This window comes from Muntiacus reevesi, chromosome 6 (genome assembly GCF_963930625.1).
Source record: "Muntiacus reevesi chromosome 6, mMunRee1.1, whole genome shotgun sequence".
Lineage (NCBI taxonomy): Eukaryota > Metazoa > Chordata > Mammalia > Artiodactyla > Cervidae > Muntiacus > Muntiacus reevesi.
In genome coordinates, this window is record NC_089254.1 from 105378590 (window position 1) to 105395110 (window position 16521).

At 43.9% G+C, this 16521-nt stretch overlaps 1 protein-coding gene across 1 annotated transcript in view; it reads left to right on the plus strand.

Moving 5' to 3' along the window:
- Positions 1-16521, plus strand: part of CNTNAP2 (contactin associated protein 2) — a 1529631-nt gene that overhangs the window by 1368580 nt on the left and 144530 nt on the right. The gene's annotated exons all lie outside the window — the stretch shown is intronic.

Consider the following 16521-nt stretch of genomic DNA (forward strand, 5'->3'; position numbering starts at 1 on the left):
CACGGGATTCTCCAAGCCAGAATGCCAGAGTGGGTTGCCATTTCCTTCTCCCTCTGTCATACTTGGCTGTTGTTTTGGGGTGTTTTTTTTTTCGGTTTAGTTTTGGGTGGTTGGGGCAAGGTGGAAGAGATGCTTCTGATACATTCTTCTACAAATTGCTAACCAGTGACGTAGAAAGATATGCAGTTGGTACAGGAAAGACAATGACGGTGTTGATGGAGAAGAGATTTCTTGGGAGAAGGTAGAATAAATGTCTGCTCTATATATTCTTCGTAGCTTTTCCTGTGTGTAGGCCTGCACATCTGTCAGCCTTCTGCTTTTATCCATTGCAGCATCTTTACCCTCCATGGTCTCAGATGTCTGAGGCTTATCACATTTCCCAGCAAAGGTTATTTTGGTTTATCTGACCTACTTCCTTCACGACTCCAGTGCAGTGTGAATAACTGTTTTTTTTTTTTCCTTCTATAGATGCTTTGCCTTAAACATCCTCCATACACATACCTTCCCCAGCATCTCAGACTCTGGTTGTGGGCTTTTTATACACAAAGGGATAGTTTTATTATGACACTCAAATTTTATTTCAGGTTCATTGATTGTCCCTCCCCCCTCACCCCCCACCACTGAGTTTTACAATGAAGAAGACAGCCTGGGAGACACCATGAATAAAACATGGCATGAGGAGGTCTCCCCGGGAATTGAGCCAAAGATCAAGGCTGGAACTGTCACTGCGTTCTCTAGAAGGAGTTCAAAATAGATAGCTGTCAGGAAGAAGAACGGCAGGGGGACGCTGTTTTGTCGGCCGAGCGGAGTGCCTTTTGGCAGGGGCTCAGCAGCCTCTCCGACCTCATTCAGATTCGGCTGGTTGCCGTGGGAAGTTCAGGTTGCAAAGAAGAGGCACAGGGCCCGTCTATTTTTGAGCCCTGGTGGATCTCAAATTCATAACGCGATATGGAGTTTATGCTTGGCCTTTAGCAGGAAATGCTAGAGAGTGTTTTCAGGAGAGGCCTTTCCCAGGAAAATGACAACGTGCAGAAACAGCTTATTGGGCAGTCAATCAGACGGAGTGTAAATAAATAAGGTTCTCTCGTAGAGACAGACAGTTGCTGAGCCCAGCGCAGTGCTTGGCACACGGCAGGTGCTACAGATTACTTACAGAGTAAACCACCCCCATCCTTCACTGCAAATTCAAGTCTGAGTCAGAAAAGACAGCAAGTCCGGAATTAGTATGGATTATACCATTATAGGATACGAATGGTTTTATACCATTCTACCAACATTGTGTTTACTGGATTTTGATTAGACTCATTCACTTATTTTAAACTATGCCATCTGTCATCTCTCTCAAAGAAAGTGATTCTCTTGCCATTTCACCATTGCAAAATAATATTAAAAGTTAAAAAAGCTCAGCAGTCAGCTTGAAGGACAGTGTCATGGAAGACAGCTGATTCCTCTGTGGAATTTTGAAAGAAAGTGCCTTGTGTGTTGGGGCTGAGCCCTGTGGGTTGAGGAACTTCAGCAAAGATGAGGGCTGGGTGAGTGGGCGAGGAGAGTCCAGGTGATAAGCTAAATAATTCCATTTCTGGGTACAATTCCCCAGACGAGAGCCTGGAGCAAAGTAGGTCAAGAAGGCCTCCCTTCTGGCAAGTTCCACCAACTGGGAAATCTTCGGAACCAACCAGAAACTCTTGAAGAACAGACATCAGCTAAATCAGAACTGCTGTCTGCTGCAGTGAATCAGAGACTGCCCTGAAGAAGGAGAAAGGGGTGGACTATTTTACGGACTTGGGCTTTTGAGGCAGGCAGAGGCCGAGAGGTCCAGACAATGCAGCAGCCACAGGCCTGCAGAGTCCAGGGCACGGAGGAGGGCCGGGGGAGGTGGGGTCTGCTGCTATTGCTCTGGGTTCTTCTGGTTGCAAATGACAGAAAACCAAACTCAGAATTCATTTGTAGGGGAAATTCCTGGCATGGGTTATAAAAGAAAGGAAAGCAGAGGAAAACCACAATCTGGAAACAGAATCCAGGGGGCCTGGAGGATTCAAACAAAGACTAGGCCTCCAGTGAGTGCCTCTCCTCTCTCTCCCCCCATCACCTCTGCTTGCCCACCTCCCTCTGACAACTGAATTAACTCTTCTTGCAGCAGGCTCCATCTTCCACACATCATGGGACCCAGACACTGAAGTCCTGAGCCCGTGTCTTCCCAGTTTTGCTATCAGAAGGAAGGTCCTAGTGTCTTGGTTCTCATTTTAAAACCCAGGGGACGTCTCTGGTTGGCCAGGCTGGGGTCCCGCACTCACCCTATCATGGGGAGCAGGGAGCAGTGACTGATGGTCCGCAATCAGACCTCATGATTAGAGTGGGGAATTTGGGGGAGAGTCCTCCAAGGAACAGGACTAGAGTTCCAGGAAAAGGAAGACATGGATGAGGATGAAAAACACTGACCGAATAACGCTTTGAGTTAAAGAAGAAAGAAGCTAGAAGCATTCTTTAAAAGACATGGAACAGGGCTTCCCTGGCGGCTCAGTGGTAAAGAATCTGCCTGCCAATGCAGGAGACATGGATTCGGTCCTGATCCAGGAAGATCCCACGTGCCTCGAGGCAACCAAGCCCGTGAGCCACGACTGTTTCGCTTGTGCGCTAGAGCCGGGAGCCGCAGCTGCGGAAGCCCCCGCACCCGAGAGCCCGTGTTCTGCAGCGAGAGAAGTCACTGCAACGAGAAGCCCGTCACCGCAACTGGAGAGGGGCCCTTGGTCACCGCAACTAGAGGAAAGGCCCGCACAGCAGTGAAGACCCAGCACAGCCAAAAATAAATAAACAAATCTTTTAAAAAAAAAAAAAGAAAAGGCATGGAGCAAGTTCAGTCATAGACATTGTGGCTACGGGGTTGGACAGCCCTGCCCGCCCCAATTCTGTCACACAATGGGGTGCAATTGCCCTGAGATTTCTGGACATGCTTAGAAAGCCAGACGCCATCACCCGCTTGAATCCAGCCTGGACAGACGTCATGGTCTGGAGGGCTCTGGTCTTTCTCAGCCCGGATGGAAAGCAAAGGTGGACGCGAGGGAGGAAGAAAGCACATGATGCCTCCTTTCAGACCAGCAGATCTGGTGGGCTCCCTGGGTCCACCGCCTGCTTTCTTCCAGGCAGGGGAGCCTGTTGAGTGTGGACATAACTCCAGGTGTACCTTTAGGACTCCAAAAAAAAAAACACTCTAATTTTTTTCTTTCCTGGGAACAATCTACAAATCCATCTTGAGAACTCCTACAACCTCAAGAATGCATGGAGAACGATATAATGAAATGTTAATCATGATTATTTCTGTGTAAAGGATTATAAATGGTTTCATTTCCTCTAGAGTTTTCTATATTTCCTCATTTCTTATTACTAATGTGTGTTGCATTTTTATAATTGAACAAAAACGTAAAACACATATCTGGTTCGATTCCTGGGTTGGGAAGATCCTCTGGAGAAGGGATAGGCTGCCCACTCCAGTATACTTGGGCCTCCCTTGTGGCTCAGCGGGTAAAGAATCTGCCTGCAGTGCAGGAGACCTGGGTTCGATCCCTGGGTTAGGAAGATCCCCTGGAGAAGGGAAAGGCAACCCATTCTAGTATTTTGGCCTGGAGAATTCCATGGACTGTATAGTCCATGGGGTTGCAAAGAGTCAGACATGACTGACTGACTTTAAAAAAAAAAAACACATGTATCCTTCACCTATTCTGATAACCCCCAGTTATAATAAAATATAATGGCAAATATATGTAAATAATTTTAACTTGAAATGTACTTCTAATCAAAGAACAAAAATAAGCCTAAGATGAATTTAAAGTGCTTTGGAATGACGCCTTTGGAATTAAGGTGAAATTTTATATGTTTCTACATATACAAACATCATATAATTTAGATGATGTTTATCAACGTTTATAGTGTTTTTAAAAGCAGGTTGGCTTTCCTAGCTGGGTTTGGCTAAAGCTAACATTAAATTAATTTGCATTCCCTGGGCACACACTGTCTGAAATGGTGCTGAGCACTTGAGGGAAATTGACCTTGGATGAAACATTTGCTGCCAAAAAACAAAGTGTCCAATCTCCACATAGATAATGAAGAACTGATTCTCGGAGTTATCAGATGGCAACGTAAACCAGGGCCCGTGACAACCCTCAAGTGGCATCATTTACGAAAACTCACAGTCACACCAGTGATAATAGCTAAAGGCTTAATGCCAGTCAGATGTAAAACAAACCCTGAGCAGGCAGAGAGCACCTGAAAAAAGCATTGTATCTGATGAAAATACATGCCAGTTAACATGCATCCAAGAACTGAACATTACAAGGAACGACTTCAAAGTCTTGTGCTGCGAATCCTTTCTTCTAACTTTCCTTCCTGCCTGCCATCTCTGGCTTCTCCCTTCCTTCTTCATTCCTTCCTTTCATCCCAACCACATTGCACAGGGTATCTAAGGTGGTTTATAAGGAGTTCAGTTCAGTTCAGTTGTTCAGTCATGTCCGACTGAACAACCCCATGGACTGCAGCACGCCAGGCCTCCCTGTCCATCACCAACTCCAGAGCTTGCTCAAACTCATGTCCATCAAGTTGGCGATACCATCCAACCATCTCATCCTCTGTTGTCCCCTTCTCCTCCTGCCTTCAATCTTTCCCAGCATCAGGGTCTTTTCCACTGAGTCAGTTCTTCGCATCAGGTGGCCAAAGTATTGGAATTTCAGCTTCAGCATCAGTCCTGCCAATGAATATTTAGGACTGATTTCCTTTAGGATTGACTGGTTTGATCTTCTTGAAGTCCAAGGGACTCTCAAGAGTCTTCTCTAACACCACAGTTCAAAAGTGTCAATTCTTTAGCACTCAGCCTTCTTTATGGTCCAACTCTCACATCCATACATGACTACTGGAAAAACCATATTCTTTGATTAGATGAACCTTTGTCAGCAAAGTAATGTCTCTGCTTTTTAAGATGCTTTCTCAGTTTGTCATAGCTTTTCTTCCAAGCAGCAAGTGTCTTTTATTTCATGGCTGCAACCACCATCTGCAGTGATTTTGGAGCCCAAGAAAATAAAGTCTTTCATTGTTTTCATTGTTTCCCCATCTATTTGCCATGAAGTGATGGGACTGGATGCCATGATCTTAGTTTTTTAATGTTCAGATTCAAGCCAGCTTTTTCATTCTCCTCTTTCACTTTCATCAAGAGGCTCTTCAGTTTCTCTTTGCTTTCTGCCATAAGGGTGGTGTCATCTGCATATCTGAGGTTATTGATATTTCTCCCGGCAATCTTGATTCTAGCTTGTACTTCATCCAACATGGCATTTCTCATGATGTACTCTGCATATAAGTTAAATAAGCAGGGTGACAATATACAGCCTTGATGTACTCCTTTCCTGATTTGGAATCAGTCTTTGTTACGTGTCCAGTTCTAACCATTGCTTCTTGACCTGCATACCGATTTCTCAAAAGGCAGGTCAGGTGGTCTGGTATTCCCATCTCTTGAAGAATTTTCCATAGTTTGTTGTGCTCCACACAGTCAAAGGCTTTGGCATAGTCAATAAAGCAGAAGTAGATGTTTTTCTGGAACTCTCTTGCTTTTTCTGTGATGCAGAGAATATTGGCAATTTGATCTCTGGTTCCTCTGCCTTTTCTAAATCCAGCTTGAACATCTGGAAGTTCTTGGTTCACATACTGTTGAAGTTTGGAGAATTTTGAGCGTCACTTTACTAGCATGTGAGATTAATGCAACTGTGTGGTAATTTGAACATTCTTTGGCATTGCCTTTTTTTGGGAACTGGAATGAAAACTGACCTTTCCAGTCCTGTGGCCACTGCTGAGTTTTCCAAATTTGCTGGCATATTGAACGCAGCACTCTTATAGGGAGTACATACAGGTAAAGAATGTGCCTGCAATGCAGGAGACGCAGGAGATGTGGGTTCGATTACTAGGTCGGAGAGATTCCCAGGGAGGAGAAAATGACACCTAGGCAGAGAAGCCTGGTGGGCTACAATCCAAGGGTCGAAAAGAGTCAGACATGACTGAGCAACTAAGCACAAGAGCTAAATGAAATTGAGGGTTATAGTAAGTCACAAAAAGTAAGGCCCCAAGACAAGGAGGGAGTAGAATACAGTCACCCAGGTCAGGTCTTATCCATGTGGAACTTATCCATGTGTGTAAGTTTGGCTTGGAACTTCTTAGTGGCCAGAAGTCCACAGCCCATAAGAGCAAAATGTACCAGTTCTTGTAGAGAATTGAAATGTGTCTTACTCTTTTTTTATCTACCATGGATTGTATTTACTGGCATAGCAAGCTGCCCATATCATGGTTCACTTGGCAACATCACATGCATGACGGTAACTCACGTTTATTGGGGCTGACAGTGGTCCAGGCATTGTGCTAGTACTTGACACACATTCTCTCACTGAGTCTTCACAAGAGGCTTATGAGGAATGTACCCATTTTACAGATGTGGAAACTGCTGCTCAGAGTATGCCATAGATCACCCAAAGTTAGGAAGCAGTGAGTGGCAAAAGCCTAGATGAACTTAAGTCCATCACACCTTAAGGCTTCCACATGCTCTTAACCAAATCACTTAATACAGCAATGTCCAGGAGGGTGGCCATAACATTTTGGAAGTGGATATCTCTGGCCAGTTAGAAATTGCATGATAATGTTCTCATTACTAAAAACTTCAAAAATATGCAAAAGCACAGAGAATAATAAAACATGCACCTACAGACTCACCATGCAGACATTAAAAATGTTGGCATTTTGCTACATTTCTTCAGATTTTTAACAAAACAGTGATAGCTGAAGGCCCTTCATCCCTCTGTTATATAATGGGTCCCAAGAGACATGGTGCACAGGGCCTTCAGCAGTGTTTCTGCAACAAATGTGTTTTTCACAAACCTGCTTGATGTAGCATTTCCTTGGGAAAGTCAAGCATCACTTAAAAATGAATTTCAGCCCAAACAAGTCTGCAGTCAGTAGGGTAGAACAGGGTGATGGGAGATGAAGAGGACAAGGGCCCAGAAGACATGGTTGTCTGATATCCTGGCCTGATCCAAAGGTAAAATTAGCTCAAAAAAAAAAAAAAAAGAATTAACCACATCTTCTTTCAATGACTATCACATATGTGGGGATTTCTGGAGGTTATACAAGGAAGGTTCGGGGATATGGTCTCTGGCACAGATATTTAGAGTCCATTTTCTCTACAAATCAAATGAACAGATGGTAAAGATGTATTGTTTTGGCTTCCATCTAACTGGAGGGCCCTCCCGTCTTTGCCAGGAAGAAGCTAACAGATTTTCTGCAAGTAAAATAAGGACTTTCTTTAAAAAAAAAATTCTAAATCTTCAGAAACAAATGATGATCAGGCCCCCAGACTATTATACAATGAACAACATGACTTCAGTTGTTTTCTCCAGGGGTCTTCAAAACAAATATTCCTCCAAGTCACTGAATTTCATCTCTTCAATGTGATCAGTTTCTTACCCACTATTAATCATAACGCCAACAGAATTGTATAAAAACTGTTGTATCAATTGCTAATTGAGTTGTATACTGAATATGAATCCTAGAAAATGGTCAGAGTTTACCAACAATAGCAGCACACAGTGCATTCTAAACTCCAGGGATCAAGAAAAAGAAACAGACACCAGGATAACACCAGTTGCTGTAACAGCCCTAAAATGTCGGTGGTTTAACCCACTGAAAGTCTACCTCATGTCAGATATATTTTTTAAAGAGGAAAGTCCTGTGGTCTGTAACCATGCTAGATAGGGTTTTCTAGGGCTTCCCTGGTAGCTCACATGTAAAGAATCCACCCACAGTGCAGGAGACCCAGGTTCGATCCCTGGGTTGGGAAGATCCCCTGGAGAAGGAAATGGCAAGCTTCTCCACTATCCCTGCCTGGAGAATCTCCATGGACGGAGGAGCAGGGCAGGCTACGGTCCACGGGGTCGCCAAGAGTCGGACACAGCTGAGAGTCTAAGCACAGGTACAGGGTGTACCGGGGGTGCTGCTAGTAAAGAACCCGCCTGCCAGTGCGGGGAACGTAAGAGACCTGGGTTCAGTCCCTGGGTCAGGAAGAACCCCTGGAGGAGGGCGTGGCAACCCACTCCAGTAGTCTTGCCTGGAGAATCCATGGACAGAAGAACCTGGTGGGCTATAGTCCATGGGGTTGCAAAGAGTCAGACACACCTGAAGGGACTTGGCAGGCACGCAGACACTCTGAGGACCCCTGTGGCTGCCCTTGGCCATGAGTGACAATGATAATGCATTCCTTGAATCTCTGTGTCTTCCAGGGACCATTTCCTGCAGACGTCAGTTGCTCGGAGGGTTGTTTTATACTCACAAGCCTCTGCAGGCCAGACCAGTGGTTTCTTTGCCTATATAATTCCTTCAAAACCTGAGTTGGCTTCTGACCTATCCACTTCTGGTCAGTTTCTCGTACCAGTAGATAACCCTACATTCTTTCCTAGGCATGGCTCTTGGACCAACATAATTACTCACTTCCCCAGAACCATGCCTCTCTCTGAAGGCCATGGCCATCTGAAACAAAAGGCTTATGTGGGGGAGAAAGGCTTTTAATTTTAACTTCACCCATGGGGCTGAATTAGTTTGCTGAGCTGGAAAATCTAACTGTGCCTTCATTAGTCAAAGCTTTTTGCAGTTTTATTTCTTATTCTCTGGTGTGAGGCTGTAAATTTTTGGACTTTTTCTATCCCTTGCATTGATGTTTGGACACTGGTCAGTTTTTTCTGAACTTATCTCTTTCTTGACATGGGCAGCAAGAAGCAACCCATAACTATGACCATTCCGGCTCTTTCCAAGCACTTTCCCGAAATCCACAGGTCACAGGCGAAGCCTGTCTTCCAGGTTACGTGAGATGACAGTTTTATAAAGCATTTTATTGCACATCTGTACTGTCCATCTCTCCAGCCCTAATGTACATACCGCAGGATATGCTACAAATTCTAGGTTTCTGTTATGTCAGTACTCTGCTTCAGTTCAGTTCAGTTCAGTCACTCAGTTGTGTCCGACTCTTTGCGACCTCATGAACCGCAGCACGCCAGGCCTCCCTGTCCATCACCAACTCCCGGAGTCCACCCACACCCATGTCCATTGAGTCAGTGATGCCATCCAACCATCTCATCCTCTGTTGTCCCCTTCTCCTCCTGCCCTCAATCTTTCCCAGCATCAGGGTCTTTTCAAATGAATCAGCTCTTTGCATCAGGTGGCCAAAGTAGTGGAGTTTCAGCTTCAACATCAGTCCTTCCAATGAATATTCAGGACTGATTTCCTTTAGGATGGACTGGTTGGATCTCCTTGCAGCCCAAGGGACTCTCAAGAGTCTTCTCCAACACCACAGTTTAAAAGCATCAATTCTTAGGTGCTCAGCTTTCTTTATAGTCCAATTCTCACATCCATACATGACTACTGGAAAAACCATAGCCTTAACTAGACGGACCTTTGTTGACAAAGTAATGTCTCTGCTTTTCAATATGCTGTCTGGGTTGGTCATAACTTTCCTTCCAAGGAGTAAGCATCTTTTAATTTAATGGCTGCAATCATCATCTGCAGTGATTTTGGAGCCCCCCAAAATAAAGTCTGACACTGTTTCCCATCTATTTGCCATGAAGTGATGGGACCAGATGCCATGATCATAGTTTTCTGAATGTTGAGCTTTAAGCCAACTTTTTCACTCTCCTCTTTCACCTTCATCAAGGGGCTCTTTAGTTCTTCACTTTCTGCCATAAGGGTGGTATCATCTGCATATCTCAGTTTATTGATATTTCTCCCAGCAATCTTGGTTCCAGCTTGTGCTTCATCCAGCCCAGCGTTTCTCATGATGTACTCTGCATATAGGTTAAATAAGTAGGGTGACAATATACAGCCTTGATGTACTCCTTTTCCTCTTTGGAACCAGTCTGTTGTTTCATGTCCAGTTCTAACTGTTGCTTCCTGACCTGTATACAGGTTTCTCAAGAGGCAGATCAGATGGTCTGATATTCCCATCTCTTTCAGAATTTTCCACAGTTTATTGTGATCCACACAGTCAAAGGCTTTGGCATAGTCAATAAAGCAGAAATAGATGTGTTTCTGGAACTCTGTTGCTTTTTCGATGATCCATTGGATGTTGGCAATTTGATCTCTGGTTCCTCTGCCTTTTCTAAAACCAGCTTGAACACCTGAAAGTTCACGGTTCACGTATTGCTGAAGCCTGGCTTGGAGAATTTTGAGCATTACTTTACTGGCATGTGAGATGAGTACAATTGTGCAGTAGTTTGAACATTCTTTGGCACTGCCTTTCTTTGGAATTGGAATGAAAACTGACCTTTTCCAGTCCTGTGGCCACTGCTGACTTTTCCAAATTTGCTGGCATATTGAGTGCAGCACTTTCACAGCATCATCTTTTAGGATTTGAAATAGCTCAACTGGAATTCCATCACCTCCACTAGCTTTGTTCATAGTGATGGTTCCTAAGGCCTATTTGACTTCACATTCCAGGATGTCTGGCTCTAGGTGAGTGATCACACCATCGTGATCTCTCTGCTTTTTTGAAGCACTTTGCTTCAAAGTACTCATTTGTGTATTTGTTGGGGTTCTATTAGCTACTATAACAGAAGAAATTCATAGATTGTGGTGATGGTTTCATGGGCCTTATACTTAACTCCAGACTCATCAAGTTGTATACACTAACTAGGTTTGGCTTTTTGTGGGTCAACAATGATATAAAATAGATTTCCATGAAAATTGTTGGAGAAATATTAATGGCAGAAAAATGAAAAGTAATTCAATTATGAACTTATAGGGGAGCCATATATGTTCATTAACATGAAACATTGATGGGGGCACCATTTTTTGGATGTGGAGAACTGTTCAGTTGTAAGGTGTTCCAAGTAACTTCCTCAAGTCAGGAGAAATTCTGTCTGTACCAAAAAGGCCTGAGCCATCATGTTATGTGATGTTCAATATACCCATATGTATCTTTGTGTTGGGATGCTCAGCCTTGTGAGTTGGGAGCCTCTGGTACTACTAGCCCACTAAACAGATGGGAAGACAGAGATAGAGGACATCCAGGTGACCAATTAGATCCCAGTGCTCACAGCAGACAGACTCCTATCTAGAACCCATATAACCAGACCCCTCCCCCAACCCATGCAGGGGCTGGTCACTGCTCACCCTGTTGCCTCTTTGTTGCTTTTGAGACCCATCAAGAGTCCCAGGCTCACCCCTCTCAGCTTGCCTTATAAAGTTTTGAAAATTTTTAAGAGTTTTAAATAAAAGTAAGTCTTTTGGGAGAGTTAGTGTTTGACGTCAATTAGGGTCATGGTGGGAGATGGTGAGTAGCACTTTTGTCTGATAAACTCTTTGGACCAGTGTTATTTTTAAAAATAAGACAGGAAGGTGCAGAGAGCAACCCAGGAGGTGATAGGACAGCCCTCCCACGTGGCTCAGAGGACGCCACCTGCAGCTGGGAGGTGACACTTGCGTGTGGAAGCTCCAGGAAGAGAGGTTGATAAAGCAAGCGCTTTAGAAACTGCTGGGGGACTTCCGTGGTGGTCCAGTGGTTAAGACTTCATCTTCTAATGCAGGGAGCTCAGGTTCAATCCCTAGTTGGGGCACTAAGATCCCACATGCCTCGCAGTCAAAAAAGCCAAAGCATAAAACAGAAGCAATATTGTAACAAATTCAATAAGGGCTTAATAAAAAAGGTCCACATCAAAAAAATTTTTTTTTAAAATTTAAGAAATTGCTGGATCTACTTATAAAGATGATTTGGTTTAAGTAGCTTTTCTTATGAATATTACTAAAGATGCCAGGAATTCCTCCTCAGCCCACTACAGGAAAAGCCTATTAAGGCAATAGTAATAACACTGATAGTGTTAGTTGTAGTTGTAAAAACAGTTAATACTTCTTGAGTGTACCAGTCTCTGTCTTCGTGCTTTACAGGCTGCACTTGATGTAAATCACGTCCCTGTGAGATAAGTACCATTATTCCCATTTTATAGATGATGAAACAGAGACATAGAAAGGTCAGCAAGGGGTCGAGTTGAGATCCAAACCTAGATCTGCCTGATTCCCACGCCCAGACTCTAAACACTCTGATTTAACTAGTGATTAAGCTGACTGTGGATTTAGGTGGCCTGGTCAGAGGCAATAGAGGACACTTCCTCAAATATATCCACCTACATTGGAAAACTGACTCAGCACAGTTTCTACAAAGTGTTATCAGGTGACAAATGAAAGGTGTAGAAAAGTCCAGCAACCCGACCTCAGTGTTAAGGAAAACTAATGACATGGAACCTTTAAAACAAACCGTGAATAGTGTGTACGCAGAAAATATGTAGTCTACTGCAACTTATGAAAAGGTATAGTCATTTTTTAATACCAAATTATATGATACTTTTCTTAGAAAAAGATAATGTAATGGGGGGCGGGGGGAAACACCGTTTTTAAAAGAAAAGCCCTATTGAGATTTGGGAGATGTCATAATCACTTAGAATCACTTTTCTAAGTGAAAAAGAAGTAAGTGGTCCTACTCTCAGGCCAGTGCTTGTTCCACCTGGAAAGTCCCCCATCAGGTCTTCAGGAAGCACGAACATAACCTCCAGTACTTCCGTTTGTGCTAGAGTGGAGCCTGGCCTGAAATTAGATGCCAAGACTCAAATGAATTATTTAAAAACATGAGTCTTTATTACCCTCAAACTTTCTGCCAATAAAGGACAATATTAAAAAAATTTTCAGCTGTAAACACAGCTGAAAATTTTAGCATCAGAGGTTGTTCAAGTCTTTGTGAAAGAAAGCAACGCTGTTGGGATGCATTAAATCTTTTCAGGGATGTCAGAACAAATAAAGAAAGTCGACCTCACTAGTCTAAGGCCCTGCTCTGAAATTGCATTGTCTGTAACTTCTTCCCTTTGGCTAATTTCGTTTTTCTCTCCTTGGGTGATGGGCTCACAGCCTTGGTTGTGCGCTCAAAGCGGGTTTGACAGAAGGGAGGAGGCCTTAGGAACAGAGATGAGCCCTCTGGTGTCTCCAGTCCTTCCCTCCTGGTGCTTTGGCTGACCCACGCACGGCTCTCTGTTGGGGTTCTTGGCAAGTGTATTACTGCTTCACTTTCTGCTCTCGTGGAAGACTGACTCAGATGTTTAATTCTGTGGAGGACATCGGTCAATGTTTTATTCATTTCTCATATCACTGTTGTTGTTTTTTACTTGCTGAGCTGTATTTGTCTCTTCTGCAATCCCGCAGACTGTACCCCGCCAGGCTTCTCTGTCCATGGGATTTCCCAGGCAAGAACACTGGAGCAGGTTGCCATTTTCTTCTCCAGGGCATTTTCCCAACCACAGGATCAAACCCGCATCTCCTGCTTGGCAGGCAAATTCTTCACCCCTGAGCCACCAGGGAGCTCTTTCATGTCATTACAGTGGTTTAATTCTAAAGAAGATACCTGGGAAGGGAAGAGACAGGGATGTCTGTTGGAAACTGGCCCATCAGTTTGGTCTGTATCAGAGTTTATTCTGTTTTCTTTTCAATATTTCCATGTGTCCAGGTAAACCTATTCACAAGCAAGACATACATCAAAAACCTCATGACCTCATTAACTCTGTGTCATTTGGTTTTAGATTGGGCTGGGCGCTTGGCCCATGGAAGGGTATTTTAGTTTTCTATGTTTTCTATGTTTAAGTCTGAACAGAAAGTAGGATATTTGATGAAGTGTCTCCAAAAAAGAGAAACAAGATACATAACCATCAGTGCCAAGACTCCTCCCCCCGCCATGTGTTCAGACCAGCCTTTACACCGAGACTGTCTCTATGCTTAGTGGTCTGGGTAACCACAATGTAAGGTCACAATTTCGAGATTATGCAGTTGAGATGCACAATGAAGATCCTGCTTCAGGATCTTCAGATTCAAATCTTCAGATTCAAAACATTCTCAAGATGGTCCCATGTTCCATTAACAGTGCACTTTTCTTATATTAAAAGTATATGAGGATCACTAAGAATTTAACACAATGACATCTGCTTCACATTATCTCTTACCCTTGTCCATCGCTCAGCCCATGGCATGATGGGAAACTCCAAACAGTAACCATTCGTTAATCCTGACTTGGGTAAAATCAGCTGGTCATCAACACCATCCCATAAGGCTACGTATGAAGTGCAATTAAAATTGAATCAACTTCACTGAGTATATATTGAGAAGAACAAATATATGCTATGTACCTCTTACACACAAGAAATCCAGGTAGATTTTGATGAGTTGATGGAGCAGAGGAGAATGACAAAATGTTATCTTTTACCCTCAAGGAGTTGATGGAGCAGAGGAGAATGACAAAATGTATCTTTTACCCTCAAGGAGTTTATATTTTGAGAGAAACAAAAAATCTGTATACACACTTGATATATTAATAACGTTTGTTGTCGTTCAGTCAAGTCATGTCCGACTCTTTGGGACCCTATGGACTATAGCATGCCAGGCTCCTCTGTACTTCACTATCTCCTGGAGTTTGTTCAGACTCATGTCTATTGAGTCAGTGATGCTATCTAATCATCCTATCCTCTGCCACCCCCTTTTCCTCCTGCCCTCAATCTTTCCCAGCATCAGGGTCTTTTCCAACGAATCAGTTCTTCACATCAGGTAGCCACAGTACTGGAGCTTCAGCTTCAGCATCAGTCCTTCCAGTGAATATTCAGGGTTGATTTCCTTTAGTTTGGATGGTAGAAGCTCATCTCACCTATTTCTCCTCTGGAAGAGACTTATTAACAAGTTGACTCCCAGTCAGCGTGTGAATCATAGACAAAGAATCCAGAAGAAGAGAGGGTCAGCAGTCTGAGCTAGTAATAAGACTTTAGCTCATGAAGCAAAATTGCTCTTTGAGGATGCTCTGGTCTAAGCAGAGACCCCCCACGGATTGGGGTTGTTAAATTCAGAAGTCATTACTAAGACATACTGAAATGCCCTTATTGATAGATCCTCTTCTTCCCAAATGTATTATCTGGCAAGCTACCTAACTCTCTGTTTACTTATTTGTAGAATGGGAATACGGCCGCCTATTTTAATGGGACTTGTGTGTATGTATTAAATGAAAATATCTAGCATATTCTATGGCCCAATAGATGCTACTTCCCTTCCTTCCCAAACCGCTTCTCTTTCCTAAAAGCAGAAAGCAAGAGAGCAGCTGTCAGATCGTTATCAACAGGTCCTTCAGGCCCAAGGTTCCATCGATTCGCAGTCCCAGGGAGCCAGTCCCCAGCACCTCGTATGTTCTCGGCGGGTAATATGACCGGAGCTTCCAGAAGCCACAGTCCAATGGAAGAGACCACCTATCAAACGGACATCAGCACGGAAGTATGAACTTGTGCTGAAGAAGCGCAGCAGAGGGGGAAATTGATCATCCTGGGGGCGGAAGGAACGGACCAGAGCAGACTTACGAAGACTCTCAAACTACTCCTTAACATTCCCACGAGGGGCCCGAGGACCACATTATCGGACTTATTTTTTACTACAGGGATCGAATATTTGCTCCTCTGCAAATCATAAAATTTACAGAGAGGAACTGAAGAAAAAAATACGTTCAACCCATCAAACTCATCTGATCTGAAACAGAAAAAGACTCCTAATGAATATGTCAACACCTGCAAGTTTTTCATTTCTTTTCTGAAGCAATTTCACCTGCAAATGAATAATGCGATCTGGGGCCGGACAGGACCTCCATTCCTGCACTCAGAAAAACGTGCTTCCTTCGCTTTACATTTCTCACACCGTTCAGTGGGAAAGCAGCCGCGATGCAATTTCGGATCCAGTTTAGGGTGTGAGATGTCAGTTCTCGCTTTCCTCCTCCAGAAGGCAGCCAAAGCTTATAAGCCCAAGGTTGGAGATTTCATTTTTTCCCCCTGAAGCACATTAAGTTCATAAATCATCTCTCAAGAAAGAAGATAAGGTTCCCAGATTTCTATTTTGTCGGGCATGAAAACTGAAGTCCAATCTGTGAGACATTATATCCTCATATCCACCTGCAGTGCACAAAAATCACTCTCAGAGATGGTAATTCTTGAAGCTATTTTTTAGCGCGATGGGCAGAGAGGTGTTTCCTGTGCACAAGTAACTGAAAGCAGGCTCCTGTCTCACATGAATGTGTCTCCTCTCCGAAGAGTAAGTGTATCTCCACATGCAGTCTGAGGTTTGAAGGATGGCATGCTGCCCTTCTGTTCAGTAAAGGAAAAAGTCAGCCCCGACACTGAGCAGGAGGATTTTGATGGATGGGTGGCCGGGAGCGGGTCCGGAGCTGATGCTGAAATGCCCTCTAGTGGTCATTAGCCCGAACCAGTGCTGAGCCTGGGGAAGCGAAAACTTCCTTGTGAAACTAGCTCAGGGGCTGCTGCTACTGCTAGTCGTGTCCGACTCTGAGGACCCCATAGACGGCAACCCACCAGGCTCCTCTGTCCCTGGGATTCGGGGTTTCTAAAAACACTCATCTAAGGAAAGAAGTGCCGAAAAATCGATGCTTTCAAACTG